Below are 18,445 nucleotides of genomic sequence, written 5' to 3'. Positions count from 1 at the left end.
CTACTACCCTACATTATGTTTGCTACCCTGGAGGTATCTCAGGCTTTCCCCTTCGAGTTATTATATGGGCGTCACCCCCGTGGCATACTAGACATCGCCAAAGAGATCTGGGAAGAGGAACCCAATGAGGGGGGAAATATAATAGAACATGTAATACAGATGTGAGACCAGATAGTTCGTGTCACCCCTATTCTACAGGAACATTTGGAAAAGGCACAGGAGGCCCAGAGAACCTATTACAATTGGCAGGCAAAAGTCCGACAGTTCCAACCAGGGGATTGGATGATGGTGCTGGTACCCATGGCAGAAAGCAAGCTTCTGGCCCAATGGCAGGGGCCCTATGAGGTGGTTGAACCCATGGGGGAAGTAACCTACAAGGTGCGGCAGCCAGGACGCCGAAAACAAAAACAGATTTATCACATCAACCTTCTGAAACCCTGGCATGCACAAGAGGCATGCATAACTGTCCAAAAAGACCTAACCCAGGAAAACAAGCCTTCCAAACAGGTGAGAGTGTCTCCCGATTTAACATCAGACCAGAAGAATGAGGTGTCTGAGATGATTTTCCAGAACCAAGATGTGTTCTCGACAAAACCTGGTCGAACAACCGAGACATATCACCACATCATCACGAACCCTGGGGTTAGAATAACAATGAGGTCTTATCGGATGCCAGAGGCCAAAAGGGAGGAAATAAAAGCAGAAGTAAAAAAATTACTGGAGTTGGGGATCATCAAAGAATCCCACAGTCAGTGGTCCAGCCCAATCGTACTGGTGCCCAAACCTGATGGCACCACAAGGTTTTGCAACGACTTCCGGCAACTAAACGAAATATCCCAGTTCGATGTGTATCCCATACCTCACATAGATGAGCTAGTGGACCATCTGGGTAATGCCCGGTACTTGACTACACTAGACTTGACAAACGGGTACTGGCAGATTCCCCTTGCGGAAGACGAAAAGGAAAAGACTGCATTCTCTACCCCAGGAGGTCTTTTTCAATATATAGTCCTCCCTTTTGGACTACATGGGGCCCCGGCTACTTTCCAGCACCTCATGGACAAGCTATTATCCCCGCATAACAGTTATGCTGCTGCCTACTTGGACGATGTGGTCATTCATACCCCAGACTGGGAAACTCACCTAGAGAAGGTGGAGGCAGTCCTTGATACCTTCAGGCGAACTGGCCTTACAGCAAACCCTGCCAAGTGCGCTGTAGGGTTTACGGAGGACAAATATCTTGGCTACATTGTGAGAAAAGGTCTGGTAAAACCCCAAGTGAACAAGTTGGAGGCCATCCAAAATTGGCCCTGATCACGTAGCAAGAAACAAGTCCGGGCATTCCTAGGTGTAATGGGGTATCACCCATTATTTATTCCCCATTTTGCCACAAGAGCAAGCCCCCTGACAGACCAAGTGAAAACCTGTGGATCTGATCTGATGAGATGGTCTGACGCAGCAGAGGAAGCATTCACGGACCTACGGACTGCTCTCTGCAGTAACCCCGTACTGATAGCCCCTGATTTCATCAAGGAATTTATCCTGAAGACAGATGCATCGGAAGTAGGGTTGGGGCCGTTCTATCACAGATGGTCGGGGAGGAGGAACACCCAATTCTCTACTTCAGTAGGAAACTCCTTCCGAGGGAAGAAAAATATGCGGTGGTGGAGAGAGAGTGCCTTGCCGTAAAATGGGCCATGGAAGCATTGCGCTACTACTTGCTCGGGCGCAGATTTGTCCTCGTGACTGACCATGCCCCTCTTCAATGGGTGCAGCGGAACAAGGAGAAGAACACAAGGGTGACCAGGTGGTTCTTATCCCTCTAACCTTTCCAGTTCCATGTGCAACACAGAGCAGGGAGCCTTCACAGTAATGCTGATGGCTTGTCACGTGTGCACTGTCTGGCATCCCAAGCTGCCCAACCCCGTCATGTTGAGCAGGGAGGAGGGATATGTGACAGATCCAGGCCAGTGGGGTACAGGAGTCTGGTAGAGGGCAAATATACTGGTCACTGTTCCCTGAGTGAGCAGAGCAGGGGCTGCACTAGAGTAATCAGGAATCTGCTAGAACCAATTAAGGCAGACAGGCTGATTAGAACACCTGCAGCCAATCAAGGCAGGCTAATCAGGGCACCTGGGCGTCAAAAGGAGCTCTCTCCAGTCAGGGAGCGGGGAGCCAGAGGAGAGGAAGTGCATGTGAGGAGCTGGGAGCAAGAGGCACAAGGAGCTGAAAGTGAGAGTGTGTGCTGCTGGAGGACTAAGGAGTACAAGCATTATCAGACACCAGGAGGAAGGTCCTGTGGTGAGGATAAAGAAGGTATTTGGAGGAGGCCATGGGGAAGTAGCCCAGGGAATTGTAGCTGTCATGCAGCTGTTACAGAAGGCACTATAAACAGCTGCAAACCACAGGGCCCTGGGCTGGAACCCGGAGTAGAGGGTGGGCCTGTAGTCTTAAAAGTGTTTGTTTAAATGACAGCAGTGGATGAGTCCTATGAAAAAGGTACTATAACTCATGTGAAAGGTGTGGTATAATAAGATAAGATAGCCACTCAGAGAAAAGGATAGGAAAGGATCAGTTAATGGGCACTAGGGGTAGAAGATGATGAGGTGTGGAAAAGGGGTAGCTATATTGCGTAACAACTGTAGGCCAGATTTTGAAATCAATGGGAGTTAGTCACCTGGGGACAGATGTTAAAGGTACTTAGGGACCTTATGGAACTTTCAGAAGTATCTAGCCTCCTAACTCCCATTGATTTAAATGGGCATTGGCTCTTGTGTGCTTTTGGAAATCACAATAGGCTCTTAAAATCCTTTAAAAATCTGTCCCTGACTGCCTATCTGTTCAACTTTGTGGAAAGATAGAGTGTGGGATTTTCAAAGCTATTTAGGACAGGGAAAGGTCGATTTCCTATTATTTCTATTTCATTTGTCAGGGTAGGAAGTTAGTAAAAATCCCATCAGGGAGCAGAATTAAAATAGTCCAACTGAGTTTGAGCTCAACAAGGCAAACATGTTAATAAATCCCTTTGAAATTATAATCCACAAAACTATATATACAGTGGATGACTGGGAAGTGAGAGGAGATTGGTTTGAGACCAGAAAGGCACAGGCTATTTCTCAGTGTCTCCCAAAGAAAAATAAATGGTATTAATGAGTTTATCTCGTTACTGATGGGACAATGTCCTGAAAAACCCAAAGGACATGAGAGTGCACAGCCACTCAAAAGATACGTATCTTGATAGATAGATAGATAGATGCTAACAGAAGGTTTTATGTCAGAAGGAATATCATACAAACTTCTACATCAGGTAAGATTTTCATTCTTTTTGTTAGTGTAAATTGATTGTTTTTCACCTGTTTTCAATCTGCACTCAAGAAGACAAGCAAGAGAAAATTAGGAATGGATTTATTGTATATCCAATGACAATGATTCAATGACATTGAAAGGTGATTTGTCAAGACAAGAGTTGTGTTCCTTTTAACAACAGTTAACCTAGATGAACATGCACAGTTGTAAATATCTAGACACTCACAAACGTTTGGGCTAAGACAACATTGGTGCCTTGTAACAAACACCTGTGGGGTAGCTAGACTGATTGGTGATCGCTTGACTTGAGTTAAAAGATCCTACTCTCATTAATGTTGACTTCTGATTTATACCAGTGCAATAATCAACCCCATTGACTTTAATTCACACCTGGGTGAGTTGATAATCAGGCCCATTGCATTTAATAGTTAATCATGCTTTACAATGGTACAAGTTAGATAAGAAACAGGCACTAATGTCTTTGAGGCTAAGAGGAGGGTAGGCTGAAAATTTTCCACCAAAACTGGTTTTTGATGTAAAGTTGGATTTTCAATTAAACTTTTTCTCTCCCACAAAAAATGACCAATTTCAACTTCTTTGTCCAAAAACCAAACCTGTGAAAGTGGAAAAGCTTTTGATTTTTCAGCCATTTGTGACCCAAACTGAAGAAATCTGATTTGGAAGTGCCAGCATGGTGTTTCATGGGAGTTGTATTGTTGTATCTTGTGTGCCCATTCTGTTTCGTGCATGGCATTCCTCTGCCAAGGCATCAGTAGCACAGCCAGGAATGCAACAAAAATATATGCCTTTCACTGCTGAGAAAGGATAGCTCAGTGTTCAATCATCGGATATATGTGTTCAATTCCTGGCTCTCCCAATATCGAAAATAATTCTCAGCAATTCCCCATCTGCCTTTCTGTAACTGATTTACATCTGTACAAAACATTACAGGCCATCCCCCTATCTGGAGTAAGGTGACATATCCTGGCTATGCCAGCTGAGAAGCTAGCCCGATTGTTCTGATCTGATAGTGTTTTACAAAGGTGTAAATGATGACACAAGGTATAAGACTGCTGATCTCTCTGTGCTGCAGTTCCTGATTTATGTTAGTGGTGTGAGGATAAAGGAATTAGTGTTTGTCAAGCACTCATTACACTGTTGGTTTCATGTAAGTACCTGGGTAGACAGAACCAGTAGATCATATTGGCATCACAAGCAGTAAAGCACTTCTGAGCTTTCCAATGTGTTCATAAGATTATGGAAATGTTGGAATGAAAAAGTTTAAGAGCAGGTGAGATAGTAGAAAATTGTGGGGGCATCTTTTATGGCTAAAGATTAAAAGTCCAGTTGGACAGCCGCTTCACAGGTAATTGGGGGTAGTATGTTGGGAAGAGAACTGAGTTTGGGGGGGTCAAGGATTACCTGATTAGTAACTAGTGACAGTTGCTTTTAGTATAATTGGTAGAAATCTGTAATCTTGGAGCTAAAGGGCCAGGATTCTAATCCTACTATCTGCAGTGTGTGTGTTATTGTGTCTATGTTCCATAGTACATTAATTTTTTTACAACACAACATTGTTTTTTTCTAGACAACAAATGGCTGGGCTAGAGAAGGTGAATCAAACCACTATCACAGAATTTCTGCTGGTTGGATTTGAGACCCGTCCTGAGCTGCAGATAACCCTCTTTGTGATGTTTTTCATTATCTACCTGTCAACCATTGCTGGGAACGTTCTCCTCATTCTCACAGTTTGGACTGACCATCATCTCCACACTCCCATGTACTTCTTCCTCAGCAACTTGTCCTTCCTGGAAACCGGCTATGTTTCCAATGTCATCCCCAGGCTGCTGAGGAGTTTTCTGATGTAGGACAAGACCATCTCTCTGCCAGGTTGTTGCATCCAGTTGTATGTTTTTAGCTTCCTGGGCACTACTGAATGTTTCCTCTTGACCGGGATGTCCTATGGCCAGTACTTACCAATATGCAGACCATTCCATTATGTAACTCTGATGAGCCCCAGGACTTGCCTTCTGTTGGCAGTTGCTTCTTGGATATGTGGATTTGTGGCTCCTTCCTTCACAATAATTACAACGTCTTAGTTGGCATTTTTCAGCCAGGGTGAAATTAACTCTTTTTTGTGATTTAACAGCAGTGTTGAGACTTTCCTGTGAAGACACCAGCATCATTAAGGTAACATCCCTGATCTTAGCTTCCATCATTACCCTGGCCCCATTGGTCCTGACCATTACATCCTGCATCTATGTCATCCTAACCATCGTGGGAATCCCATCCACTGCTGGGAGGAAAAAGGCCTTTTCCACTTGTTCCTCTCACCTCATTGTTGTCTCAACTTTCTACGGGGCTTTGATCATCATGTATGTGGTGCCCTCAGGAAACCAGTCTCTGGATTTCAACAAGGTGTTCTCCCTGCTCTACACAGTGGTGACTCCCATGTTCAACCCCACTGTCTGCAGCCTGAGGAACAAAGAGGTGAAAGGTGCCTTGGGAAGAGTAATCCATCTCTACAGAAAAGGATTAATGGACACAAATCAGATATTAGGAATGGCAATATACAAAAACCTGTAGGAGAACACTTCAACCTCCCTGACCACACTATAGCAGACCATAAGGTGGCCGTCCTGCAGCAAAAAAAACTTCAGGACCAGACTTCAAAAAGAAACTGCTGAGTTTCAGTTCATCTGCAAATGTGACACCATCAGTTCAGGATTAAACAGAGACTGTGAATGGCTTGCCAACTACAAAAGCAGTTTCTCCTCCCTTGGTTTTCACACCTCAACTGCTACAACAGGGCCTCATCCTCCCTGATTGAACTAACCTCATTATCTCTAGCTTGCTTGCATATATATACCTGCCCCTGGAAATTTCCACTACACGCATCTGATGAAGTGGGTATTCACCCACGGAAGTTCATGCTCCAAAATGTCGGTTAGTCTATAAGGTGCCACAGGATTCTTTGCTGCTTCCATAAAATGTTGCTTTCTCCCAAGATGTAGTAAAGTTCTATGCCCACATTTTCAAGTGAAATCACAAGGGAAGAAAATTCAGCAGAGAAATTCTAATGTCAAACACTCCAACAACATTCTAGATTCTTGAATGCAAATGATTCTGCTTCACCAATGGTTTTATAACTCAAAGGTTACCTGAAAAGTGTGCAAGTGTGTGGATGTGGGTGGGTATGAAAGAAAAAGAGAAATGAGCTATTTTGTTCATTTTTCCTTTTTCTATGATGTAGCTATCCATATTTCACATCTAGGGTAACCTGGATGTTTCTACAGACGGAGGTTTATGATTTTGGAGACACCAAGAAATTACAACCCAGTTAATGGAGAATGCCTTGCACACACAGCCCCATTAAAACTCCCTCCAGGAAAAATTTTCCAGGCTGCTGTGTTGGGTCCAAATCCACTGGACCTGTGTGCTTTACATTTCCTGAAATCTGAGCAGGCTGCAGAACTGTCTCTTCCAGGCACCTCAAGAGCATGTCCTGGGTGTAGGCAGTCCATCTGTTACCACTTTACCGTATCCCAACTGCCCTAGACCCCCACCAGGAGCAAAAATAACCCCTTTAGCCTCCCCAGTAGCCTAAGTACATCCTCTTCCAGAACTCCCCATGGTATAGATATCCTGGGTTTATAGTTTAACTGCTGGGAAGTGCCTTGATGGTAATATCTAATGATATAAGTTAGGACAGACCATTGTCGGAGAAAAACTCAGTTCTCACTTGTTGGTTGGGTGCAGCAGAGTCAGATACTTCATTTATTCTCAAGCAATTGCAAAGAGGGAGAGAGTACCCTAGGACGCAGTGTTTCCCCCTCCTACGCAGGTCTCTCTCAAAGTAAACAATTACAGCAAGCATTTATACTTTTTGTTACCTACAATAATGAGCAACAGCTGCATTTTGTTTATACATAGGCTATCTTGTTATCTTATTTTTCTCACTTCTATTTAGATGCCAATTTACATTCCTAATTATCGACACAAGATTGCAACAACTTCTCCCACAGTTCTTTCCCACTCGCTTCACACAATCCTCACTTCTACAAATCTCGCATTATTAGGGTTACAGCTAGCCTAACTCTTGCTAACAGAGACTGTCTTGCATTAAGATCCCCTACAAATCCCTGTCAGTTCTTTCTTTACTTACACACCACCTTGATATTTATTCTGCCTTGGCTGCCTTTCAGCCAAGCCTTTGTTTGGCATGGTTGTTGCTTTTCTGACTTGTTTTAATGTAAACTTGCTTAACTGACATTTATAAGCCACTGTGTAGGACAGGGGTGATATGTGCGGAGAATAGATGATAGGGAAGACACCTGAACAAACTGCCAAAACCTACTTGAGGAAAAATAGGAAAATCCCTATATGGAGTAAAGGGTAAAAAGAGAAATAACAACATGAAAATAGCATGGACAGCAAACATTATGCAAGCTGAAGCATATGCATGTGCATTGTATGAGTTGGACAAGACACATAATACTTCATGTTGATTGGAAAAGAGTAATGAATATGTAAATTGGAAGATGTGACTTCTGGAAAGTTACATGGCAGGCAGTGGTAGAACCCCTTATGGGTCTGAGTGATTCCCTATGACATCATGGATGGGTATATCTGATTTAAAATGTAAGGGGTTTGGTAGTGTGTTAGGAGAATGTCATTGCGACCCACCTACACCCCAGGGGAGGGTGACTGATGCCTGTTTTTTTCCATACATCTGTTATTTCCCACTCTAATAGGAACTGTCATCACAAGGTGCGCTTTTGGTTCAAATAAAGATTTGAATGAAGAAACCTGAGCATCTCAGACCAAGAGTGTGTCATTCTCACACAACAGCTCTTATGAAGCACTCGATAGTGACACAAACAGACACACAGGCAGGATCTGAATAGGGTTCTTGAACTCTTCATGTATCAAAGAAAATATATAGATCCAGGCAGAAATAATAAACACACCAACATGCATTTCTTTGCCTCAGTTTCCTCATTGTTCTGGAACTTTCTATGGGCTTATGACAGAGTCTTCTGGGGTGTCCAGGATCCACTGCACATCCACCTGGCTGCATCTCTGAATCATGGAGTCTCTCTTTCTCTTTCTAAGTCAGCTAGCTTTCTTCTCCCTCAGTAATCCCAGAGTTAAACAAGGACACCCTGCTAGGGAAGCAAGTCTGTCTCATACTCTCTCCTGCCCAACATTTTCTGTCTGTCTCCTCCTGACTCACTGAACCTCCATGGTTTCTAAAGGCTTGCACCACTGCCTGGGTTTCTTTGTTCTGCTGCAGGGCATTTTCCACACTCCAGAGCCCTGCAGAGAAACTTGGGCCATGTTTATACATATAGGACTGTACCAGTACAGCTGCCCCACTGCAGGGCACATGTGGTGAAGATGTTCTGTGCCGACAGGAGAAAGCTTTCTGGTTGGCATAAAACCCCACCTCTGCGAGTGGCATAAGCTGTGTCGGGAGGACAAACTCTCCCTCTGACATAGTGTTGTGCACACAAGCGCTTATGTTGGTGTAACTTATGTCACTCGGGGGATGAGTGGAATATTCACATCCCTGAGCAAAGTAAGTTTCACCAGCAGAGGATGTAGTGTAGACAGCCTTGGCTGAACTGGTTTCCCAGTTCCTTCTGAATAGGTGAACATTACGATTTAATGACCTACCCTGTCTGAAAGAGATGTGCTACAGTCCTGTCAACCATCTGCTCTTACTGAGGCATTCCATGATTCAACACTTTTATAACATCCACCAGGATTCATAAGCTGTGCATAGACAGATTCCCTGAATTGTGCGATTTTCAGAGTCATATTTTGAAGATTTAAGAAGGACTTAAGTACATGGGCTTTGTGTGATTCTGGTCATCTTTACAAAGGTAAATTTACCCCAGCCTCAAGCATTCACTAAATTATTAGGCCACAATCACCTCTTGTTTTCATTGAAAGAAGCAGCATTAGCAATGTCTACATAGACAGCTGGAGTGCTGTATCCAGTTCTGTGCTCCAAATTGACAAATTGGAACAAGTCTAGAGCAGAGCAGCAAAAGAGATCAAAGGTTTAGAAAACCTGACCTGTGAGAAAGGAGAAAACAGCTGGGCATATTTAATATTGAGAAGATAAGTCTGAGGGGGGACCTGATAGCAATCTACACATATGTTAAAGGTTGTTATAAAGAGGAAGGTGATCAATTGTTCTTGATGTCCACTGTAGAGAGGACAAGAATGGGCTTAATCTGCAGCCAGGGAGATTTAGGTTAGGTATTAGGAAAAACGTTTTAAGTCTCAGGGTACCTGAGCTCCGGAACAAGCTCCCAAGGGAGGCTGTGGAATCCCCATCATTGGAGAATTTTAAGAACAGGTTGGGCAAACACCTGTCAGGGATGGTCTATGTTTACTCAGTCCGGCCTCAGCACATGGGCTGGACTTGATGACTTCTCAAGGTAGCTTCCAATCCAACATTTCTCTGATTCTATGATCTGGTATTTCAGACAAATGTGAAACAATAAAGCATGGTTTACATAGAAAATAAATCAAAATGAGCAAAACCTGTTATGAAAAAAGTGGGGAACTCAGTTATGAACCTTGATCTCTTTCCCAAAATATGGTCTACGTACTAGATTTCACAGATGTCATATTAAAATGTAAGGGAGAGGGACAGCACATCTCCCCTCACCAGTCGCAAGAGCGATGTTTGTAACCCATTAAGGCTGAATGATTCTAATCACCAAACAACAGAGCAACCATCTGGCAGCAGCATCTTAGCATGTTGGGCTGGCTAACTGTGAGAAACAGGTCTGAGACAGAAGAAAGAAGATTTCACACCTCAGGCCTGTAACACAGATTGCTGAACAATATTGTAATTGGTGGCCAGAGAGACATAGTGAGGGTGTTTTTTAAAAAAAAAAAACAAAAAAAACCCAAGGACACAATAGGGGGAATCATGCTCTGGAAGACAAAATAGGTCCAAAAGCTCCTTGACTTACTAAGAGAAGGGAAACTGGTTCTGTTCTATTCCTGTAACTTAAGTGGAAAGACCATTGGACTTAACTTTAGTGAAACGTAAGATTAGAGGGGTCAAAACATGCATTTGGTCTGGTTGTTGTTTTGAAATGATTTCATCTAAAACTCTGTTCTGTTTGCTAATAACTGAACTTGTTTTCAGAAGGATGTTTATCACCATATCAGTGGTCATAGGCCCCCAAAGAGAGGAAACACACATGTCCAGTTGAACCTATTCAGTAATAAGAGGTTGGCATTAGATTAGGGGTTTGTACCGAGGTCCTGGTCCAAGAGTAGAAGGATCATAAGATTCCATGGGCAAGAGACCAAATAAGTGAGACAAAAGACTCGGAGAGACCAGGCAGTGGTTGGAAGTGCAATTAGCACTGTAACCATAACATCTCTTAATTGTGCCTTTTTGAGCTGCCCACATCTTGGTTTTCCTGCTATGACAGACCACATGTTTGTAATCAAGGCAACTGTTTCATTGCTCCTTAGGTATCAGTCGGGTAGCCGTGTTAGTCTGGATCTGTAAAAGCAGCAAAGAATCCTGTGGCACCTTATAGACTAACCGACGTTTTGGAGCATGAGCTTTTGTGGGTGAATACCCACTTCGTCGGATGCATGTAGCGGAAATTTCCAGGGGCAGGTATATATATGCAAGCAAGATAGAGATAACAAGGTTAGTTCAATCAGGAAGGATGAGGCCCTGTTGTAGCAGTTGAGGTGTGAAAACCAAGGGAGGAGAAACTGCTTTTGTAGTTGGCAAGCCATTCACAGTCTTTGTTTAAACCTGAGCTGATGGTGTCAAATTTGCAGATGAACTGAAGCTCAGCAGCTTCTCTTTGAAGTCTGGTCCCGAAGTTTTTTTGCTGCAGGATGGCCACCTTAAGATCTGCTATAGTGTGGCCAGGGAGGTTGAAGTGTTCTTCTACAGGTTTTTGTATATTGCCATTCCTAATATCTGATTTGTGTCCATTTATCTTTTCCCGTAGAGACTGTCGAGTTTGTCTGATGTACAGAGCAGAGGGGTATTGCTGGCATATGATGGCGTATATTACATTGGTGGACGTGCAGGTGAATGAACTGGTGATCGTGTGGCTGATCTGGTTAGGTCCTGTGATGGTGTCGCTGGTGTAGATATGTGGGCAGAGTTGGCATCGAGGTTTGTTGCATGGATTGGTTCCTGAGTTAGAGTTATTATGGTGCGGTGTGCAGTTACTGGTGAGAATATGCATCAGGTTGGCAGGTTGTCTGTGGGCGAGGACTGGCCTGCCACCCAAGGCCTGTGAAAGTGTGGGGTCATTGTCCAGGATGGGTTGTAGATCCCTGATGATGCGTTGGAGGGGTTTTAGCTGGGGACTGTATGTGATGGCTAGTGGAGTCCTGTTGGTTTCTTTCTTGGGTTTGTCTTGCGGTAGGAGGCTTCTGGGTACATATCTGGCTCTGTTGATCTGTTTCCTTATTTCCTCGTGCGGGTATTGTAGTTTTGAGAATGCTTGGTGGAGATTTTGTAGGTGTTGGTCTCTGTCTGAGGGGTTAGAGCAGATGCGGTTGTACCTCAATGGTTGGCTGTAGACAATGGATCATGTGATGTGCCTGGGATGGAAGCTGGAGGCATGAAGATAGGCATAGTGGTCGGTAGGTTTTCGGTATAGGGTGGTGTTAATGTGACCATCACTTATCACTTCTTGCCCCTTCCCTGTCTTGGGGTGGAATCTTCTTGCTGGTCTTCCACTCTTGGTGCTGGGGATGCGGCCACACTGCTCTGTGTACCAACAACATATCAGCATGCAGCTCCATCTGGGTTTCAGATAGACAATAAATATCTTTTATTGGATCAACTTCTGTTGGTGAGCGAGACAAGCTTTCAAGCCATACAGAGCTTTTCTGAAAGTCTGGGAAAACTATTTCAAGGGTCACCACAAAATGCAATGTAGAACAGACTGTTTAGTATAAGTAGTTAGCACATATTCTAAGGGCCCATTCAAGGTAGAGTGGCCCATTAACACCTCTGCAATTGCAGGACAAAAAGAAGGGTTAGTACGCTACACATCTTTGTAATAAGCCATAAATCCAAGGTCTCTGTTCAGTCCAGGATTTTTAGGGTTTAGCAAAGTTATGAATGTAAGCTCCCAGGCTTATCTTTCGTAAGCGTTGTGCAGGTTTCCTTGCAGGATGAGGATGATAAGTCAGATATAGAGTGATAGCTTTGTGAAAAGTATTTACTCACAGGTGACATGGTGTTTTTGTCTTCTATCATTTTCCTATGTGAGTGTATCTGAGTGTGTAGTGTTTGTCAATATCACCCACATAGCTGTTAGTGGGTCACTTAGTGCACGGGATGAGGTGCACCACGTGTTGTGATAAGTATGTGTAGGACCCATGGATCTTGAAAAGTGTGTTCTGGGGAGTGACGATCATTGTAGCAGTGGAGATATGTCTGCAGGTTTTGCATCTGTTATGGCAGGGTCTGTTGCTCCTTTGAGTTGGTGTGTCATAGAATCATAGACTTTAAGATCAGAAGAGACCATTATGATCGTCTAGTCTGACCTCCTGCACAACGCAGGCCACAGAATCTCACCCATTCACTCTTGTAAAAAAATCCCTAACCTATGTCTTAGCTACTGAAGTCCTCAAATTGTGGTTTAAAGACCTCAAGGTGCCAAGAATCCTCTGGCAAGTGACCCATGCCGCACACTACAGAGGAAGGCAAACCCCCACCAGGGCCTCTGCCAGTCTGCCCTGGAGGAAAATTCCTTCCCAACCCAGGGCTGCCCAGAGGATTCAGGGGGCCTGGGGCAAAGCAATTTCAGGGGCCCCTTCCATAAAAAAAAAGTTGCAATACTGTAAAATACTATATTCTCGTGGGGGCCCCTGTGGGGCCCGGGGCAAATTGCCCCACTTGGCCTGGGGCAAATTGCTCCACTTTCCCCCCCCCCCATCCCTCCAGGCCGCCCTGGGGAAAATAAACATAAAAACCTTCTGCATCTCGGCAGAAACCCAGATTTGAGAAAACTTCTTTTCTAGTCACCTTTACACGGTATCACTGGTTCTCAGCATCAGCTAGTGCTAAAAGGTATTAAAGCTCATTGAAAGGGTTGGACAAATATTTTTTGTCAAAACATTTTTTTGGATTGAAAACTAGGGTTTTTTAAAAAGCAGAAAAAATCACAGGCAATGTCTGCTTTCCTTCAAAATTAGTTGTGGTTTTTTTAATTAAAAAGCTGAAATTAGTCTGCCAAAACTGAACATGGTTTGGGGTTTCAGAAATGTGTGGCCAAATATTTGCTATCTGCTGTTTTTGATTGTTTAAAGAAACAATAAAAAAATTCTGCTTAAAAAAATCCAAAATTTTTGAACCACCTCAGCTTGTGACCAAACGCCTGAGCCCATCCAGTCAGAGATTTTTTCCAGGTTTCTGATACTCTGCTGGCTTCCTTAACTCATATCTGTCTCCATAACTTTGGGTTCATTTAGGTCAGCCCCCACCTTAAACCTGCTTTCCCTCCAGCATTTATAATAGTGTTAAATATATAAACAAAGTGTTTTCAATTTATGGGGAGGTCGCACTCAGAGGTTTGCTATGTGAAAGGAGTCACCAGTACAAAAGTTTGAGAACCACTGAATCCGACCCCCACCCACTTCCTGCCCCCCGACTACCCCCCTCAGAATCCCCAACCCATGCTGCAACTTACCCCCTGACTATCCCCCTGAGACTCCCCCAACCACCACCCCAGGACCCCACCTCCCACGAACCACCCTTGCTTCCTGTCCCCTGACAGCCCTGACCCCTATTCACCCCCTCTCCGAGTCCAGACAGACCCCCAGAATGGCCACAATCCAACCACCCATTCTCTGTCCCCTGACCGCCCCTCCACAGAACCTCTGCCCCCTCCCTGTGCCCTGACTGTCCCAGGAGCTCCCTTCCCCTTATCCAACCCCCCCAACCCCATTACCATGCTTCTTACCCCTGCCCACCCCTCTCCCGGAGCCTCAGCAGCCGAATCCAGGAATGACCCTGGACAGCACTGCAGAGGCGTGTCTCTGGAGGGACCTGAGCTCCCTCCTCTTGGCTGCAGCTTGCAGCCTCACCTGCTAACCATGGGGCTCTGAGCGGGAGGTGCTCAGTCCCAACTGGAGCAATGCCACTGCAGCACTGTCCAGGACCACTCCTGGACGAGGGGTGCTGAGGTGCCAGGGGCTGGGGGGAGGCAGGGGAGAGCCTCCGACATTCTCATGGGGGCCCTTCTGGGGCCCGGGCCTGCTTGCTCCCCCTTCTGGAAGGCCCTGTCCCAACCCTGACCCCAAATATGGCCATCAGCTAACGCTGAGCATGTGGGCAAGACTCGCCAGCCAGCACTAAGGAATGAATTCTCTGTAGTAACTCAGATCCCAACCCACCTAACATCCCATCACAGACCACTGGGCATATTTACCACTAACAGTCAAAGATCAATTAATTGCCAAAATTAGCCTATCCCATCATACTATCCACTCCATAAACTTATCAAGCTTAGTCTTGAAGCCAGATATGTCTTTTGCCCCCACTGCTCCTCTTGGAAGGTTGTTCCAGAACTTCATTCCTCTGATGGTTAGAAACCGTCACCTAATTTCAAATCTAAACTTGCTGATGTCCAGTTTATATCCATTTATTATTGTGTCCACATTGGTACTCAGTTTAAACAATTTCTCTCCCTTCCTGATATTTATCCCTCTGATATATTTATAAAGAGCAATCATATGCCTCCTCAGCCTTCTTTTGGTTAGGCTAAACAAGCCAAACTCTTTGAGTCGCCTTTCATAAGACAGCTTTTCCATTCCTCAGATCATCCTAGTAGCCCTTCTCTGTACCTGTTCCGGTTTGAATTCATCCTTCTTAAACATGGGAGACCAGAACTGTACACAATATCCCAGATGAGGTCTCACCAGTGCCTTGTATAATGGTACTAACATTAGCTATTTTTCACTACTTTCTCCTTCAATTTTTTCCCCAAGAGCTTGCATACTACAGATGTCAAACTAACAGGCCTGTAGTTGCCAGGATCACTTTTCTTTCCTTTCTTAAAAATAGGAACTATGTTAGCAATTCTCCAGTCATACAGTACAATCTCTGAGTTTACTAATTCATTACAAATTCTTCCTAATGGGCTTGCAATTTCATGTGCCAGTTCCTTTAATATACTTGGATGAAGATTATCTGGGCCCCCCAATTTAGTCCATTAAGCTGTTCGAGTTTGGCTATCACCTCGGATATGGTAATATCTACCTCCATATCCTCATTCCCATTTGTCATCCTACCATTATCCCTAAGCTCCTCATTAGACTCATTAAAAACTGAGGCAAAGTATTTGTTTAGATATTGAGCCATGCCTAGGTTACCATTAACTTCCACTCCATCCCACTTCTTATTATTTATATGGCTATAGAACCTTTTACTAATGGTTTTAATTCCCTGTGAAAGGTCCAACTCTACATGGCTTTTGGCCTTTCTCACTTTATCCCTACATGTTCTGACCTCAGTATGGTATCTTTACTTTGTTGATCACTCCCATTTTCCACTTTTTGTAGGTTTTCATAGAATATCAGGGTTGGAAGGGACCTCAGGAGGTCATTTAGTCCAACCCCTGGCTCAAAGCAGGATCAATCCCCAGACAGATTTTTGCCCCAGATTCCTGAATGATCCCCTCAAGAGCTGAACTCACAACCGTGGGTTTAGCAGGCCAGTGCTCAAACCACTGAGCTATTCCTCCCCTCTTTCTGCTTTTTCTTAATCACCTCTCTGAGATGCTTGCTCATCCAGCTTGGTCTATGACTTCTGACTACGAATGTTTTCCCCTTTCTTGGAATGCAGGCTTCTAATAGTTTCTTCAACTTTGACTTGAAGTAGTTCCAGGCGTCCTCTGCCTTTCGATCCACGTTGTCTTCAGTCCAAACCTAACTAATTTCCTTAATTTTTTAAAGTTAGCCCTTTTGAAATAAAAAACCCTAGACACAGATCTATTTTTTGTTTATCCTTCCATTTAGTTTGAACTGAATTAGCTCATGATCGCTCAAACCAAGGTTGTCCCCTACAACCATTTCTTCTATGAGGTCCTCACTACTCACCAAAACCAAATCTAAAATGGCATCCCCTCTTGTTGGTTCTTCAACTACTTGGTGAAGAAATCCATCAGCTATTACATCCAGGAAAATCTGAGCCCTATTATTACTACTAGCACTTGTCTGCCAGTCTATATCTGGGAAGTCCTGGTCTGTGGGGAGCTTGCTTCTGATGATGAGCTTGGAGAGGTTGGAGGGAGTTGCATGAAGGCCAGAAGTGGGAGTTCAGGAAAGTTTTATTTCAGGATCGGGTCCCCATCTAATATAGGTCATAGTTGTTTGATGATACCCTCTGTGGATTCCACTGTGGAATGGTCTGTGACAACTATTGGTGTGCGGTCAGAGGAGAGGTTATTTCTGTGTTGAACAGGATGTCTCGGTGTATTTGGGTGGTCCGTTCCATGATGCAATCTACTTCTCTGATGAAGTATCTGCCCACCACACTTTCAAAAGGTGAGCCTGGAAGCTTAAATTCATAACTCTGGTAAACATTAAAAATCCTGGACTGAACAGAGACACTGGATTTATGGCTTGGCTTATTACAACAATATGCGATGCACTAACCCCCTGTTTTTGCCAAATGACTGCAGAAGGGTTAATGGGCTTGTCAAGGTTCCTTCCCCACTCTGAACTTTAGGGTACAGATGTGGGGACCTGCATGGACATTTCTAAGCTTAATTACCAGCTTAGATCTGGTATCGCTGCCACCACCCCCAAGCACCACTTTTCTTCCCTGGGTGGTCTTGAAAGACTTCACCAGTTTCCTGGTGAACACAGATCCAAATCCCTTGGATCTTAAAACAAGGAGAAATTAACCATCCCCCCTCCTTTCTCTCATCAACTCCTGGTGGATCCAGATCCAACCCCCTTGAATCTAAAACCAAGGAAAAAATCAATCAGGTATTAAGAAAAAGGCTTTTAATTAAAGAAAAGAAAAGTAAAAGAAAACCCTCTGGAAGAGATTAGCATACCAGCTACTCTCACAGAAAACAGATTCCAAACACAGAGGATATTCCCCTGGGTAAAAACTTAGTTACACAAAAAATACCCAGATACCCAATTTTGATAATTCCCTTAATGATACCAAGACAAGTTATAAAGAAAATAAACATAAACCTATTTATTCCTTTCTAAAACTTACTACTCTGTTAAGAGGCTGGTTCCTTGATCTTTTTCACTCTGGCTGAAACTGAGATTCTAAACAAAGGAAAACTTCCCTCCTTCCTTTTGAAACATCTTGTTCCCCCATTGATTCCTCTGGTCAGGTGTCAGCTAGGCTAGGTGAACTTCCTAACCCTTTACAGGTAAAAGAGGCATTAACCCTTAACTATCTGTTTATGACAGGGCCACTTTACCTTGAATGGTCCTTTTTGATATGTGCTAATTACTTATTCTAAACAATCTGTTCCACCTTGCATTTAGCTGTGACGCTTGGAGGACCTTTACCTTTACCAGAGCTGAATCCAGCACAAAACTCCTAGTTGAATCTGAACATTTGGAAGAGACATCCAATCTCATTTTAAAGACTAAAATCCACCACATCCCTGGGTAAGTTGTTCCAATAATATTTACTCCCACTTTAAAAAAAATGTGCTCCTTTACTTCAAATCTGAATTTGTTTAGCTTCAGGTTCTAACCATTGAATTCTTTATCTGCTAAGATCAAACACATTTCCACAGTCAGAACTGTTCTCCCTGTTTCGGAACATACAGACTGTGATCAAGTTGCTTGTTAACATTCTCTTGCCTAAGCTAAATAAATGTAGCTTCTTGAGTGCCTCACTGGAAGACAGATTTTTCAAACCCATGATCATTCTCACAGCTCTTTTTTTAACACTTCCCAGTTTTTCAAGATCCCTTTTGAAGTGTGGACATCAGAACTGGAACCAGTATTGCAGTCACGAACACAGTAATGCTGTATATGTATGCAATACAACCTCTCTATTCCTACTTGATATTCCCTTTTGATACATCCAGAGATTGATTAACTCTCTTAGCCACATCGTCACACTGGGATCTCAAATTCA

The 18,445-nt window shown here is 43.8% G+C and overlaps 1 pseudogene; it reads left to right on the top strand.

Annotated features, from left to right (window-relative positions):
- The first annotated feature begins 4,901 nt into the window (after positions 1–4,901).
- On the top strand, positions 4,902–18,331 carry LOC127030948 (olfactory receptor 6B3-like; annotated as a pseudogene).
- The last annotated feature ends 114 nt before the right edge of the window (positions 18,332–18,445 follow it).

This window comes from Gopherus flavomarginatus, chromosome 11, assembly GCF_025201925.1.
Source record: "Gopherus flavomarginatus isolate rGopFla2 chromosome 11, rGopFla2.mat.asm, whole genome shotgun sequence".
Classification (NCBI taxonomy): domain Eukaryota; kingdom Metazoa; phylum Chordata; order Testudines; family Testudinidae; genus Gopherus; species Gopherus flavomarginatus.
Note: the sequence above shows the minus strand (reverse complement) of the source record. Positions and strands in the feature narration are given on the sequence as shown.